The following is an 11,918-nucleotide window of genomic DNA, read 5'->3' as shown; positions in this document are numbered from 1 at the left end:
GAACGTGACTAGCACCCATGAGGATATGGTTTCAATCCCTGGCCTCCGTCAGTGGGTTAAGGATCCAGTGTTGCTGTGAACTGCGGTGTAGGCTGACAGCTGCTGCTGGGATTCAACCCCTAGCCTGGGAATTTCCATCCCTTTTTTTTTTTTTTCTGCTTTTTAGGGCCACACCCTCAGCATATGGAGGTTCACAGGCTAGGGAGCTGTAGCTGCTGGCCTACACCACAGCCACAGCAAGCAACTTCCACCCTAAAAAAATAAATAAATAAATACTGACTCTAAGGCACTAGCCCAGACCTACTCAGTCAGGATCAAGGTGTAAAATCCAGAAATCTACTTTTCACCCAAACACCCCAGCAAGACCAGCTACATCATTTGCAGGCTCAGTGCAAAATGAAAGTGCAGCAAAAATCACTAAGAATTTCAAGACAAGGGGAGGGGGAAGGAGCAGGGTGGTTGGGGAGCTTGGGTTTAACAGATATAAACTATTGCCTTGGGAATGGATTAGCAATGAGATCCTGCTGTGTAGCACGGGGAATTATGTCCAGTCACCTGTGATGGAACATGATAATGTGTGAAAATAGAATGTGTACATGTATGTGTAACTGGGTCACCATGCTGTACAGTAGAAAAAAATTGTATTGGGGAAATAACTATTAAAAAACAAATTTCATATGAACTCAAAAAAAAAGAAAAAGAATTTCAAGACAGCGGCCACACGATATTGAAACAAGTGTGGGCCCCTTCCAAGCACAGGACCCTGAGCATCCCCTGCCCGGGTTGCAGGCCCACGAAGAAGGCCCTGCAGCTCGGTCTCCAGTTTGGGCTGTTCCACCTGAAGGCAGGAGGGAATTTGGTGAGTGGGTCCTATGCTTCCTCATTGGAGAAGCCGAAGGTGGAGGAGCTGGAAGTGGGAGAGGAGAAATAAAAAATTTCAAGAGTGGATTTCCTCTCCCTCCAAGAGTCACGAGCTGGTTTTAGTCAGAAGACCGTGGCAGAGTCCCCAGCCCATGGCTGAGTCATCTCCAGAACTGTGGGCTTTCAGTGAAAAAGAAGGAGAAAGCCTGGGGCTGCTGCCAGGTCTGCGGGAGATCCTGGGTCCTCCATCGACTGAGCAACGCGATGCAAACGGAACAGAAAGGACCTGTCTGAGCCCGGGTGAGGGGTTGGCAGCTGCTGCCCCTGCGGCCCCAAGACTGGGTCCTATTGCAATTGCCACCTCTCCTTGCAACTGTTAACCTCCCACAATGCCGCTGCTCTGTGTCCCTGGCCCCTGATCCCAAGTCTGATCGAATTGCCTTGATCACCCGCTGTGACAGAGTAAGAAACATACCCTCGGTCTCTGCCCCAGCTCCTCACTCAGATCTTCTGAAATCCTGGTAATTTCCTGAGTAGTGGGGGCTGGGGGAGCATCTGACACAGGCCTCCTAAATGCCTGGGAGCTTCCTACGTGGTAGGAGGTCTTGGTTCTAACGAAGGGACTCCGGGTGGCATCAGGATGGAGGCTGTTTGCCAGAAAGACTAAGCCTTGATCGCAAGCTTGAAACTCTGGGGAGGGAGAGGGACTGGGGATTGAGTTCAAAATCAATCATGCCTACATGATAAAAACCTCTATATCAGTCTCTGAATTGCAGGGCTTCAAAGCGCTCCTGGGTTGGCGAACACGTCCATGTGCCAGGAGAATGGCTCACCCCGACTCCACAGGGACAAAAGCACCTGGGCTTGAAACCCTTCTAGACCTCACCCTCTGCACCTCTTCATCTGGCTGTTCATTGGCATCCTTCAACGTATCCTTTATTATAAGCCAGGAAGTAGAAGCAAAGTGTTTGAGTTCTATGAGCCATTCCAGCAAATTACTGAGCCTGAGTATTGGGGTTGTGGGAACCCCTGATTTGTAGCCAAGACAGAAGTGTGGGTAACCTTGGGGACCCACTACCTGTGATTGATGTCTGAAGTGGGTGGGGGGTGGTCTTTTGGGATTGAGCCCTTAATCCATGGGATCTGTGCTAACCCCGGGGAGTGAGTGTCAGAACTGAATTGATTATAGGACACCCAGGTGGTGTCCACACAGGACTGGAGAGTTGCCTGGAGGGGAAAACTCACACCTTTGGTGGAGAAGTATTCTGTGAGGGGAGAAGCCAGCTTTCCTTGATGCACCCACACCCTAGCTGTGAGGAGTGCTGAGGGGCAGATCTCAGCCTCAGCAGCAAGAAGCAGGCTCTGCTTTCCACTGAACCTAAGTCTCAGACTATCCACACTTATTTCTTGTAAAAAGACAGAGTGGGCCAAGTCTTTGCTTACCTCATCCATGAAGAACAACCAACAGCACAAGGAACTACAGCACCCTCTCTACTGTTTATCCATCATCAGTGGAGAAAATGAAGATTGGAAGAAAATACAAAGGTAACTGTTCACCCTGTTAGTGTCCTACAGTCAATAAAGCCATTGGGGAGTTCCTGTCATGGCCCAGCAGAAACAAAACTAACTAGGATCCATGAGGACACAGGTTTGATCCCTGGCCTCGCTCAGTGGGTTAAGGATCTAGTGTTGCCATGAGCTGTGGTGTAGGTCGTAGACACGGCTTGGATCCCGCCTTGTTGTGGGTGTGGCTGTGGTGTAAGCCAGCAGCTGCAGCTCCAATTCAACCCCTAGCCTGGGGGGCCTCCATATGCCATGGGTGCAGCCCTAAAAAGACAAAAATAAATAAATAAATAAATAAATAAATAAATAAATAAATAAATAAAATAGATGAAGCCATTGGAGTTCCTGTAAGAACCCGGCTAGTATGCATGAAGTTGTAGGTTCAATCCCTGCCTCCCTCACTGGGTTAAGGATCCAGGGTTGCTGCAAGCACTAATGCAGCTCAGATCTGGCATTGCTGTGGCTGTGGTGTAGGTCGCAGATGTGGTTCAGATCCCACATTACTCTGGCTGTTATGTAGGCTGGCAGCTGCAGCTCCAATTCAACTTCTAGTCTAAAAACTTCTATAAGCCATGGGTATGGCCCTAAAATGATTAAAAAAAAAAAAAACACACATCACTCCTGTGGTTATCTTCTCTACTGGGTAGGTATCATCTTATCAACTTTCTATAGACTCTGGGGTCTAATCAATAATAAATCATGCCAAAGTCCCATTCTCTGAGAACGGTGCTGATAAAACTTTCTGAGGTGGTGGGATGTTTTCTGCCATCTGATATAGAAGCTATCAGCCATATGTACCTACTGAGCACTTAAAATGTAGCCAGTGTGGGAGTTCCCGTCATGGCTCAGTGGTTAACAAATCTGACTAGCATCAATGAGGATGCAGGTTCAATCCCTGGCCTTGTTCAGTGGGTTAAGGATCCGTCATTGTCTTGAGCTGTGGTGTAGGTCGCAGACGCGGCTTGGATCCTGAGTTTCTGTGACTGTGGTGTAGGCCGGCAGCTGTAGTTCCAATCAGACCTCCAGCCTGGGAATTTCTGTATGCTGCGGGATCAGCCCTAAAAAAGCAAAAGCAAAAAAAAAATGTAGCCAGAGAGACTAGATTTATTTTTTTTTCTTTAATGGCTGCACCCACGGCATGGGGAGTTCCTGGGCCAGGGATTGAACCAGCACCTTCCCAGCACTTCTGAGCTCCTGCAGTCTGGAGGTTTTTTGTTTGTTTGTTTGTTTGTTTGTTTGTTTTTTGTCTTTTTAGGGCCAAGCCTTTGGCATACGGAGGTTCCCAGGCTAGGGGTTGAATCGGAGCTACAGCTGCTGGCCTACATCACAGCCAGAGCAACTTGAGATCTGAGCCATGTCTGTGACCTGCAGTACAGCTTATGGCAACGCCCAATCCTTAACCCACTGAGCAAGGCCAGGGATCGAACTTGTGTCCTCATGGATCCTCATCAGATTCGTTTCTGCTGAGCCATGATGGGAACTCTCAGAAACTGGATTTTTAAAAAATGTTTCATTTTGAAATAAATGTAGATATACAGTAAAGTCATAAATACAGTGTTCTCATACAAGCTTCTCCCAGGTTCTCCTAAATGTGAACGTTTGTGTAACTGTGGCACATCTATCAAAACTAAGAAATTGGAGTTCCCTGGTAGCCTAATGTTTAAGGATCTCGTGTTGTCACTGCTGTGGCACAGGTTCAGTCCTTGGCCTGGGAACTTCCACATGGGGGGACACAGCCCCGAAGCAAACCAACTAAGACATTAACACCAGCAGAGGCCTAATTTGAACTGTCATTGGTTTTTTCACTAATGTCTTTTTCAGGATCCCCTCCAAGATCACATCCAATTGTCACGTCTCCTTGGTCTCCACCCTGTGATGATCTCTCAGTCTTCCCTTGGTTTTCCTGAGCCTGACACTTTTGAAGAACACTGGTCAGGGTTTTCACAGAATGTGCCACAATTTGGGTGCGTCTGATATTGTCTCAGGATGGGGCTGGGCTCATGGATTTAGGGGAAAAGTCCCACAGAGGTGAGGAGGTGCCCTCCCCACATGACACAGAGGGCACCCGCCACCCCCAGGTGGGGGTATTTATATCATTAGGGGTGGTGTTGACCTTGCATCAACCCCCCACCCCCACCCCTGGGAGGTGTCAGGCGTGTCTCCACCGAGTTGCTGTCTTTCCCACCCCTATTCTGTGCTTTAGAAGCAAGTCACCATCCAGCTCATTGTGAAGCAGAAGGGGGTCCAGCTGCACCTCCTGTGGGGGAGGTGGACTATCAAAGCATTTGTGGATGAAAGTTAAAACGGCTGCAATGATCAGAAAATATTGGGGCTCAATAGCTGGGAGGCTTTGCACATTTCCTGTTTCTCCTCCAAGTTTCCCCTGTTTATTTGAGCCGTCAACTGTGGGTCTTGTCTGCAGCAGTTACTACTGGGGTGCTTACTGGTAATTTTCCATTTTCCTTATTCCTTCTGTGTTTATAAGTTAGAATTCTATAAGGAGGGCTTCCCGCTGTGGCGCAGTGGGTTAAGACTCCAACTGCAGTGGCTCGGGTCCCTGTAGAGGCACGGGTTCCATCTTCAGCCCTGTGGTACCGTGGGTTAAAGGATCAGGTGTCACAGCAGCTGCAGCTCAGATTCAATCCCTGACCCAGAAGCGTCCATATGCCACAGGTGCAGCCATTCAGAAAAAATGAAGAAGAATTCTGTAAGGAACATCTGTCCTTTTTCCTTCATTTATTTATTTATATCTCTACAGACCAGTAGACACTAATTTCATTCTTTGGAAGGACATACGGTCATCTTTTTGCCTTGATTCCCTGTTTTGGATAACTTTTCTAATGATAGTCAACGTGTTCCAATATAGAACAGTCAAAAAGCATGACAGATGTCCAAGCACAGGGGGTGTTTTTGGAAGGACTGACTGTTACCAGAGGCTAGGCCATGTGGGGGCTTGAAAAGCCTGGTGTGGAATTGGAGTAGAAATGCCCATGAGAGTCCGAGTGAGAAGCAGAGGCTGGCCTGCGTATCTCACAGTCCTAACCTTGTCTCCCTTGCACATGCTGTCTTTGGGCTTCAGTTTCCCCCCAATTAAGGTAAAGACGAAGGTTCTGGTGAACCCAGAATCAGTGGTTCCCAGGCTGGAGCATGTATAAAAATCACCTGGAGGTTTCATTCAAACAAAAGTTGCCAGCTGCACCCCCAAAATATCTGATTCAGTCATCCTGGGAAAGGCCCAGGGATTTGTGTTTCTGGCACGTTGCCAGGTGATGCTGATGCTGTTGGTCCCGAGACATGCTTTGAGAACCTTTAGTCCAGATGATCTCTAAGAACCATTAACAGCTTTGGACCCATCTCTTCAAATGATTAAATCCTTGGTCCTGGCTATGAAGTCACTGGTGAAATGATGAACAGAACTTTGCAGGGGCAGAGGCACTGGGAATCCAGTGGGGAACCATGCAGTGGCTCCTGCATGAGTGCTCTGTGCCGAGCATGGCGTTTAAGTACCTCAAAGACCCAGCCACTGCCCAGGGAGGGACAAAGGTTGCAAGAGTGATGAAGAGTAGGCTTGTGTCCCGCACCACCCCCGCCGCATAACAGCAGAATGGCTTTGGGCAAGTGACTAAATAACTTCTTGCCTCAGTTTCCCCACCTATAAAAAGAGGACAAGAGTGGTACTTACTGAGCCCAGCAAGAAAATGTCCAGTCAGTGGTTGTTGCTGCTAGAATTATTATCGTTTGCTACTAAGCCTGATGGGTGGGGAGAAATAGCCCTGAAGGACGGACGTAGCATCTATTTCTACTGCACGCCCCAAACTCCCTCAGCCAGAACATTGCCCCACCCGGATCCCCAGTCACCAGTTTTCACCCATGCACAGAATCCAGAACAGATTATGAGAAAAATTCAATATAATTTATTAAATAGTTTCCAAGGGCTCCTCCAAGGATCAATAACAATCTTAATATGATAAATATCAATAAATTAACATAGCTGCCACCTCCGTCCCTTCCAAGGGACCAACAAGATTTAAGTCTTCAGAAGAACAATGTTCAATAAATAAGACAAATAACAATGACGGAACTTGAAATCTTTCTCAGGTTAGCTCAGACAGGTCAATCTCAGCTCTTAAGACTGGCTCCTCCGAGGATCGTGGGAATTGAAGTCAGATGTCAGACACTTTGAAAACGCTTTTAAAATAGACAAGGTGAAGCTTTTACCTTCAAAGCTATTTGTAGGCATAGGAACTGTTGTTTCTGGCCCCTGCTGAAATTTGAGTTTGTGGAGATGGTTTATGATGTCAATAATGTCATCGTCGTTATCGAACGAAGGCTTGATGGCTCTGAAATAAGGCAGGATGGCTGAGCTCTCGATGTTGTGTGGCGATTGGGGGTTGAAAGTGAGACACGGTATCTGGAACCGCTCCTGTTCCTGCACACCTTTCTCTTTTTCTTCCTGTGGAACAAGGAGGGGCGACGGGCGAGGGTTAGTTTGGCAAAACAGACAGAAATCCCAACAGCTACCGTCTGAACACCTCCTCCGTGACGTCCTGAGCGGTGCTTTCCCGTTGCCGTCTCATCTGATCAGTGCGACACGCCTGCAAGGCCGTGGTCATCATTATCCCCATTCCCAGAAGAAACTAAGGCTCCATTGGGTTGTGCAGCTGGCCCAAGACCAGGTGACAGGTGGGAACTGCAACCCGCGTCCGGCAGCAGCGCCCAAGCCTGTGCTAACAACCACTGCCCACTCTGGCGAAGGTCCCAAGAGCCTCTGGAACCTGCTCTTTGTAGCTCAAGGGCTCCGAGCGGTGGAGAGAGGAGAGCACCCGGGTTTCCATGCTGTTCCTTGCTCTTTGTGATTCTGTGTTCCAGCCAGGATAGCCCTGCTCCCAGAGTGGGGGGTCTACACTTGTTGGGAAAGGCCTCCCAGATGCCAGAGGGAGTTTCTCTGAAGACACCCTGGACTCTGGACCATGCCCTCGCCCGTCTCTCTTCTTGAGGACTAGAGCGTCTCATCAGCCTGATCTGCCGGGTCACCTGGGCTGATGACAACTTCCGGCTTTGTGTCCATAGAAGCCAAGGCTAAGGGTTCAATGTCAGGGTGGAAGGGAAGAGCAAGACCAGTTGTACCAATCGTTTCCACGTGCTATTTGTTTGTTTAGTTAAAGCTGCCTAAGACCTTCTGTCTGGACCACAACCCTGAGGAACTGAAAGAGTGTTGATATTTGTTCAGCCTCATCCTCTCCCCTCTAGTGGGCCAGGCTCAGCAGAGCCCCTGCTAGAACCAGCCGGGTCCTAATTTAATAAAGGGGCATGCAATCAGATGCCTAATCGGTTAACCGCCCTTCTCTACCGTAAGAGACACTCTGTGTGACTCACATCAGGATTTTAACATCCTGCGTTTGCTGGGCTAACATTTACAGCTTAGGCTGGCATTTACTGTTTTGGGGAGGGGCTACAGGAGCAAAACTCACTTACTGTTACTGCATCTAAATAGGTTAGGGATGAACAATGCTACCGAAGCAGATCTTGCAGGGCATAAGAAATTGTTGGGCTGTCTGGGCTAACCTCTGCCTCTGACCCCATCCTCATAAAGATCCCTTTTAGTCTGTCCAGCTCTTCCCATCCCTCTGTGGTGTATCCACAGCCCTCGCTCCAGGACTGAAAAGATTAGGCTTCCCCTGGGGACCAAGGGGAGGCATTTTACGAAAATGATTTGGAAAAGAAATCCCAAGGGCACTTACGTAGTCTTTCAAAACTTTCTTCACTGAGGCCTGTAATTCCTTGATTATGCCTTTTTGTTCTTCTGGTGATGGCACAGAGGTGGGTGCCATATGGGAGGACAACAAGGTTCCCCAACAGCAGAGCAGGAACAGGGCAAACCTGGCACATCCTGGAGAAAGAAAGCGATATACTGTGAGACGCCTGGACCGCACACCCCTGCCCGCCCAGCTTCAAGTACTTAAGCCGTAGTCAAGCAGCCCTGGGGCTGAGCCTCCCCAGTCTTCCTCTCTGTCGGGTGAGACCGGATTGTGCCCCAGAGTCCACGGCAGCAGCGGCAGTGGCAGCAGCAGGACCTGCTGGTACCTGTTTGGGAGACCATGGTGGGGTGAGGGCAAAGCTGCTCCAGCAAAGGCTTCTCAAGCCAGATGTACTTGCCATAGTCTTCAGGAGATATATAAAGGGCCAGTTGCAAGGAAGGACCGTCAACGTCCCGCCCATGGGTCCATGAAAAAATCATTAATCAGCTTTTCTGCAGAAAACACTTTCAAAATTCTGCCACCCAGGACTGGGTGAAAGCAAGGCTGGAAGGAAATGCTGAGGTTACCCTCAAGGTGGGCAGACGCCTGACTCAGTGTAGACACACACAGGCACACACAGGAAGGAGAAGATGTCTTTGTGATTTCTTCTTGGAAAGGACTTGTTGATTTGACTAGAAGAGATCTTGAAGCCCCAGGTTGACAGGTGCAACCCCCGAGGAACATGTGACTTTCAGGAGCTGAGGTGCAGCGCCCCACAGGGAATTTCTGGCGAGGGTCATGGTAGCACGTGTAGGCGGAAAGCCGGCTTGAAGTTTGTAAAATGTATTATCTCTGGAAATTTCTGAAGCATGCCTGTGCCAGGGTGCGGAGACGGCCCTGATAACCACCATGAACATAGTGAATCAAAGGCTTCCTCTCCATTCTGCATGGCCTTCAGCGTCATTGGATTTCCCATGGTGTCTTTGCAACTTCAGGACTTCGAGCCAGAATCCATGCTCCAGAGTTATTTGTGGAAACCACGTACTTGTATTTTAAGTGCCAGCTTTGACCACTCTTCTTGGGTCTCAGAAGTGGCAGCTAAAAAGTTAGACAAATTCCTCCACCTTCAGGAAGCTGGTGTTCTAGTGGGCAAAGGGGCAGACAACGAACACCATTAATAAATAAAGAATGTATCAGGCGGAGTTCCCATCGTGGCTCAGTGGTTAACGAATCCGACTAGGAACCATGAGGTTTCAGGTTCGGTCCCTGGCCTCGCTCAGTGGGTTAAGGAACCAGCATTGCCATGAGCTGGGGTGTAGGTCGCAGATACGGCTCAGATATGGCGTTGCTGTGGCTCTGGCGTAGACCAGTGGCTGCAGCTCCGATTGGACCCCTAGCCTTGGAACTTCCATATGCCGTGGGAGTGGCCCAAGAAATGGCAAAAAGACCAAAAAAAAAAAAAAAGAATGTATCAGGCAATGATCACAAATAGAGTGATGGTCTAGAGTGATGCGTGAGATGTCTAAGTCAGGTGATCCGGAAGTCTCTCTGATAAGATGACATTTAAGCTGAGACCAAAAGATGGTAAGGAGTTTGCTGTGGGGACAAAGTGATCTAAGTGGGGGGGTCCCTAGGGCAAAAATGAGGTTTTTTGTTTTTTGGGGTTTTATCGGCAATGAGCAGGAAGAAGGTCATGGTAGCTGGAGTGAAATGAGAGAAGGAACGTGTGGTGGTGAGCTGGGCAAAGGCCAGGTCACAGATAGCTTTAGAAGGCCATGATAAAGAACTTGGGTTTAATTCCAAGTGTGATAAGGCACCACTGCATGGCTGTAGGTGGGGAAATGTAAGATCTGGTGTACATTAAAGGGTGAGAAAGAGACAGGCTGCTGAGTGGAGGATGGATTGTGTGATCCAAGATGGAACCAGAGGGACCACTTAGGACGTGATGCAGTGGTCCAGGGGAGAGATGATGGAAGCTTGGACCAGGACAGAGTGGATGGAGATGGAGTTTACGGAACTGTCAGGAGGACGGGTGTGTAGATTAATTGAAGAGGAGAATCAAGGATGACTCCTGGGATCTTAAAGAAGCAGTTGAGTGGCTGATGGGCGATGGAGGAACAGTCTGGAAATGGGAAGTCAAGAGTCATGTTTGGAATGAGTTAAGTTCGAGATGCCCACTGAGCATCTATTTAATGTCAAGGCAGCCATTGGATAAAAGTCAAGAGCTAAGGGATGTTGAAAACTTATGGTCTCCGGAGGAGACAGTTTGGGGGGTGGGGGATGTGCGTGGATTGTGGGATGGAAATCCTGTGAAATTGGATTGTGATGATCATTATACAGATACAGATGTGATAAATTCATTGAGTAATAAAAAAATAAAAATAAACTGCTATGCTACAAAACTGATGAAAATGGGAAAATTCTAGTATCAAGTATGTTTGTCTATATGATGTCTACATTTAAAAAACAACAGGTGGTTTGAACATACTTTCTTTTCAACCAGATGTCTATATAATATAGGCATAAATAGAAAGAATTTCTTCCAGAAACAGTATGCTTGCAGATATCCTTAATTGTAACTAATGAAATAATGCCAAAAAAAAAAAAAAAAAAGAGCTGAGGGATGAGATCAGACCTGGGTGTTCTGGGTGGTTCACAGAACCCAATTCACAGCAGAAGAGACAGTCATGAACCACCTTCCACCTTTAATCCCAAGACCCTCTCAAGTCATTGCTGTCTATTTTCTCTTTTTATTTAAGCTGCTTCTTCTTTTTAGGGCCACACCCATGGCACATGGAAGTTCCCAGGCTAAGGGTCAAATTGGAGCTGTAGCTGCTGGCCTACATCAGAGCCACAACAATGCCAGATCCTTAACCCACTGAGCAAGTCCAGGGGTCGAACCTGCATCTTCATGGATACTAGTTGGTCTCATTACCCCTGAGCCACAGTGGGAATTCCTCAGGCTTTTTGTTTGTTTGTTTGTTTTGGCTGCACCAAGTAGCAGCCTGATGTGGGATCTCAGTTCCCAGAGCAGGAACTGAACCTGGACCACAGCACTGAAAGCACAAAGTCCTAACCACTAGACCACCAGGGAACTCCCTTTTTCAAGCTTCTTGACAGAGAGGTCTACACTCGCTTTGACCTCACTTCCCAAACTTCCACAATATGGTTTTCACTCCAAAAATTTATTCAAAATCTTCTAGAAAAGTCCACAGTAGGTAAAATGTTTCCCCCATGACTTTTACCCTCTGGTGTTTCCTCCTATAATTATGATACATTACATGGCAGGGGGTACTCTGCAGATGTAATTAAGGTTGCAGTTGATCTTAACATGGATTGACTACCAGGTGGGTCCAATGTAGTCACATGAGCCTTAAAAACAAAGAGGAAGGAAGAAGAAGTGAGACTCACAGCATGGGAAAGACTCAACCACCATTGCTGACCTGAAGCTTGAGGGGTCCAGGTGCAAAGCATGAGAAGAAAATGAACTTAGCCAACAATCAGTGAGTTTGGAAGAGGATCCTGGGCCCTGGATGAGAACTGCAGCCCCAGCTCATATTTTGACTTTAGCCTGGTAGGACCCCGAGAAGAGAATAGAATCCACTTACACCATACTGGACTTCCGATCTACAGAAACTGTAAGAGTAACTTTGTGGTTTTAAACTGCTAAATACATGGTATTTGTTACAGCAGCAATAGAGAACCAATACAGATTCTAGTGATCTCAAATTGCTAAACTTACTGGATTCTTTGAAG

General features: G+C 47.8%; 1 long non-coding RNA gene across 1 annotated transcript; it reads left to right on the top strand.

Annotated features, from left to right (window-relative positions):
* Positions 1-638: 638 nt before the first annotated feature.
* LOC125115488 (uncharacterized) lies at positions 639-5,115 on the top strand. Its single transcript, XR_007132116.1, has 3 exons — positions 639-1,790; positions 2,172-2,406; positions 4,246-5,115. It is a non-coding gene; the product is annotated as an uncharacterized LOC125115488 (long non-coding RNA).
* Positions 5,116-11,918: the final 6,803 nt, after the last annotated feature.

The sequence above is a fragment of the Phacochoerus africanus genome, chromosome 15 (genome assembly GCF_016906955.1).
Source record: "Phacochoerus africanus isolate WHEZ1 chromosome 15, ROS_Pafr_v1, whole genome shotgun sequence".
Classification (NCBI taxonomy): Eukaryota; Metazoa; Chordata; class Mammalia; order Artiodactyla; family Suidae; genus Phacochoerus; species Phacochoerus africanus.
The sequence above is the reverse complement of the archived record's forward strand: the minus strand, read 5'-3'. Positions and strand labels throughout refer to the sequence as shown.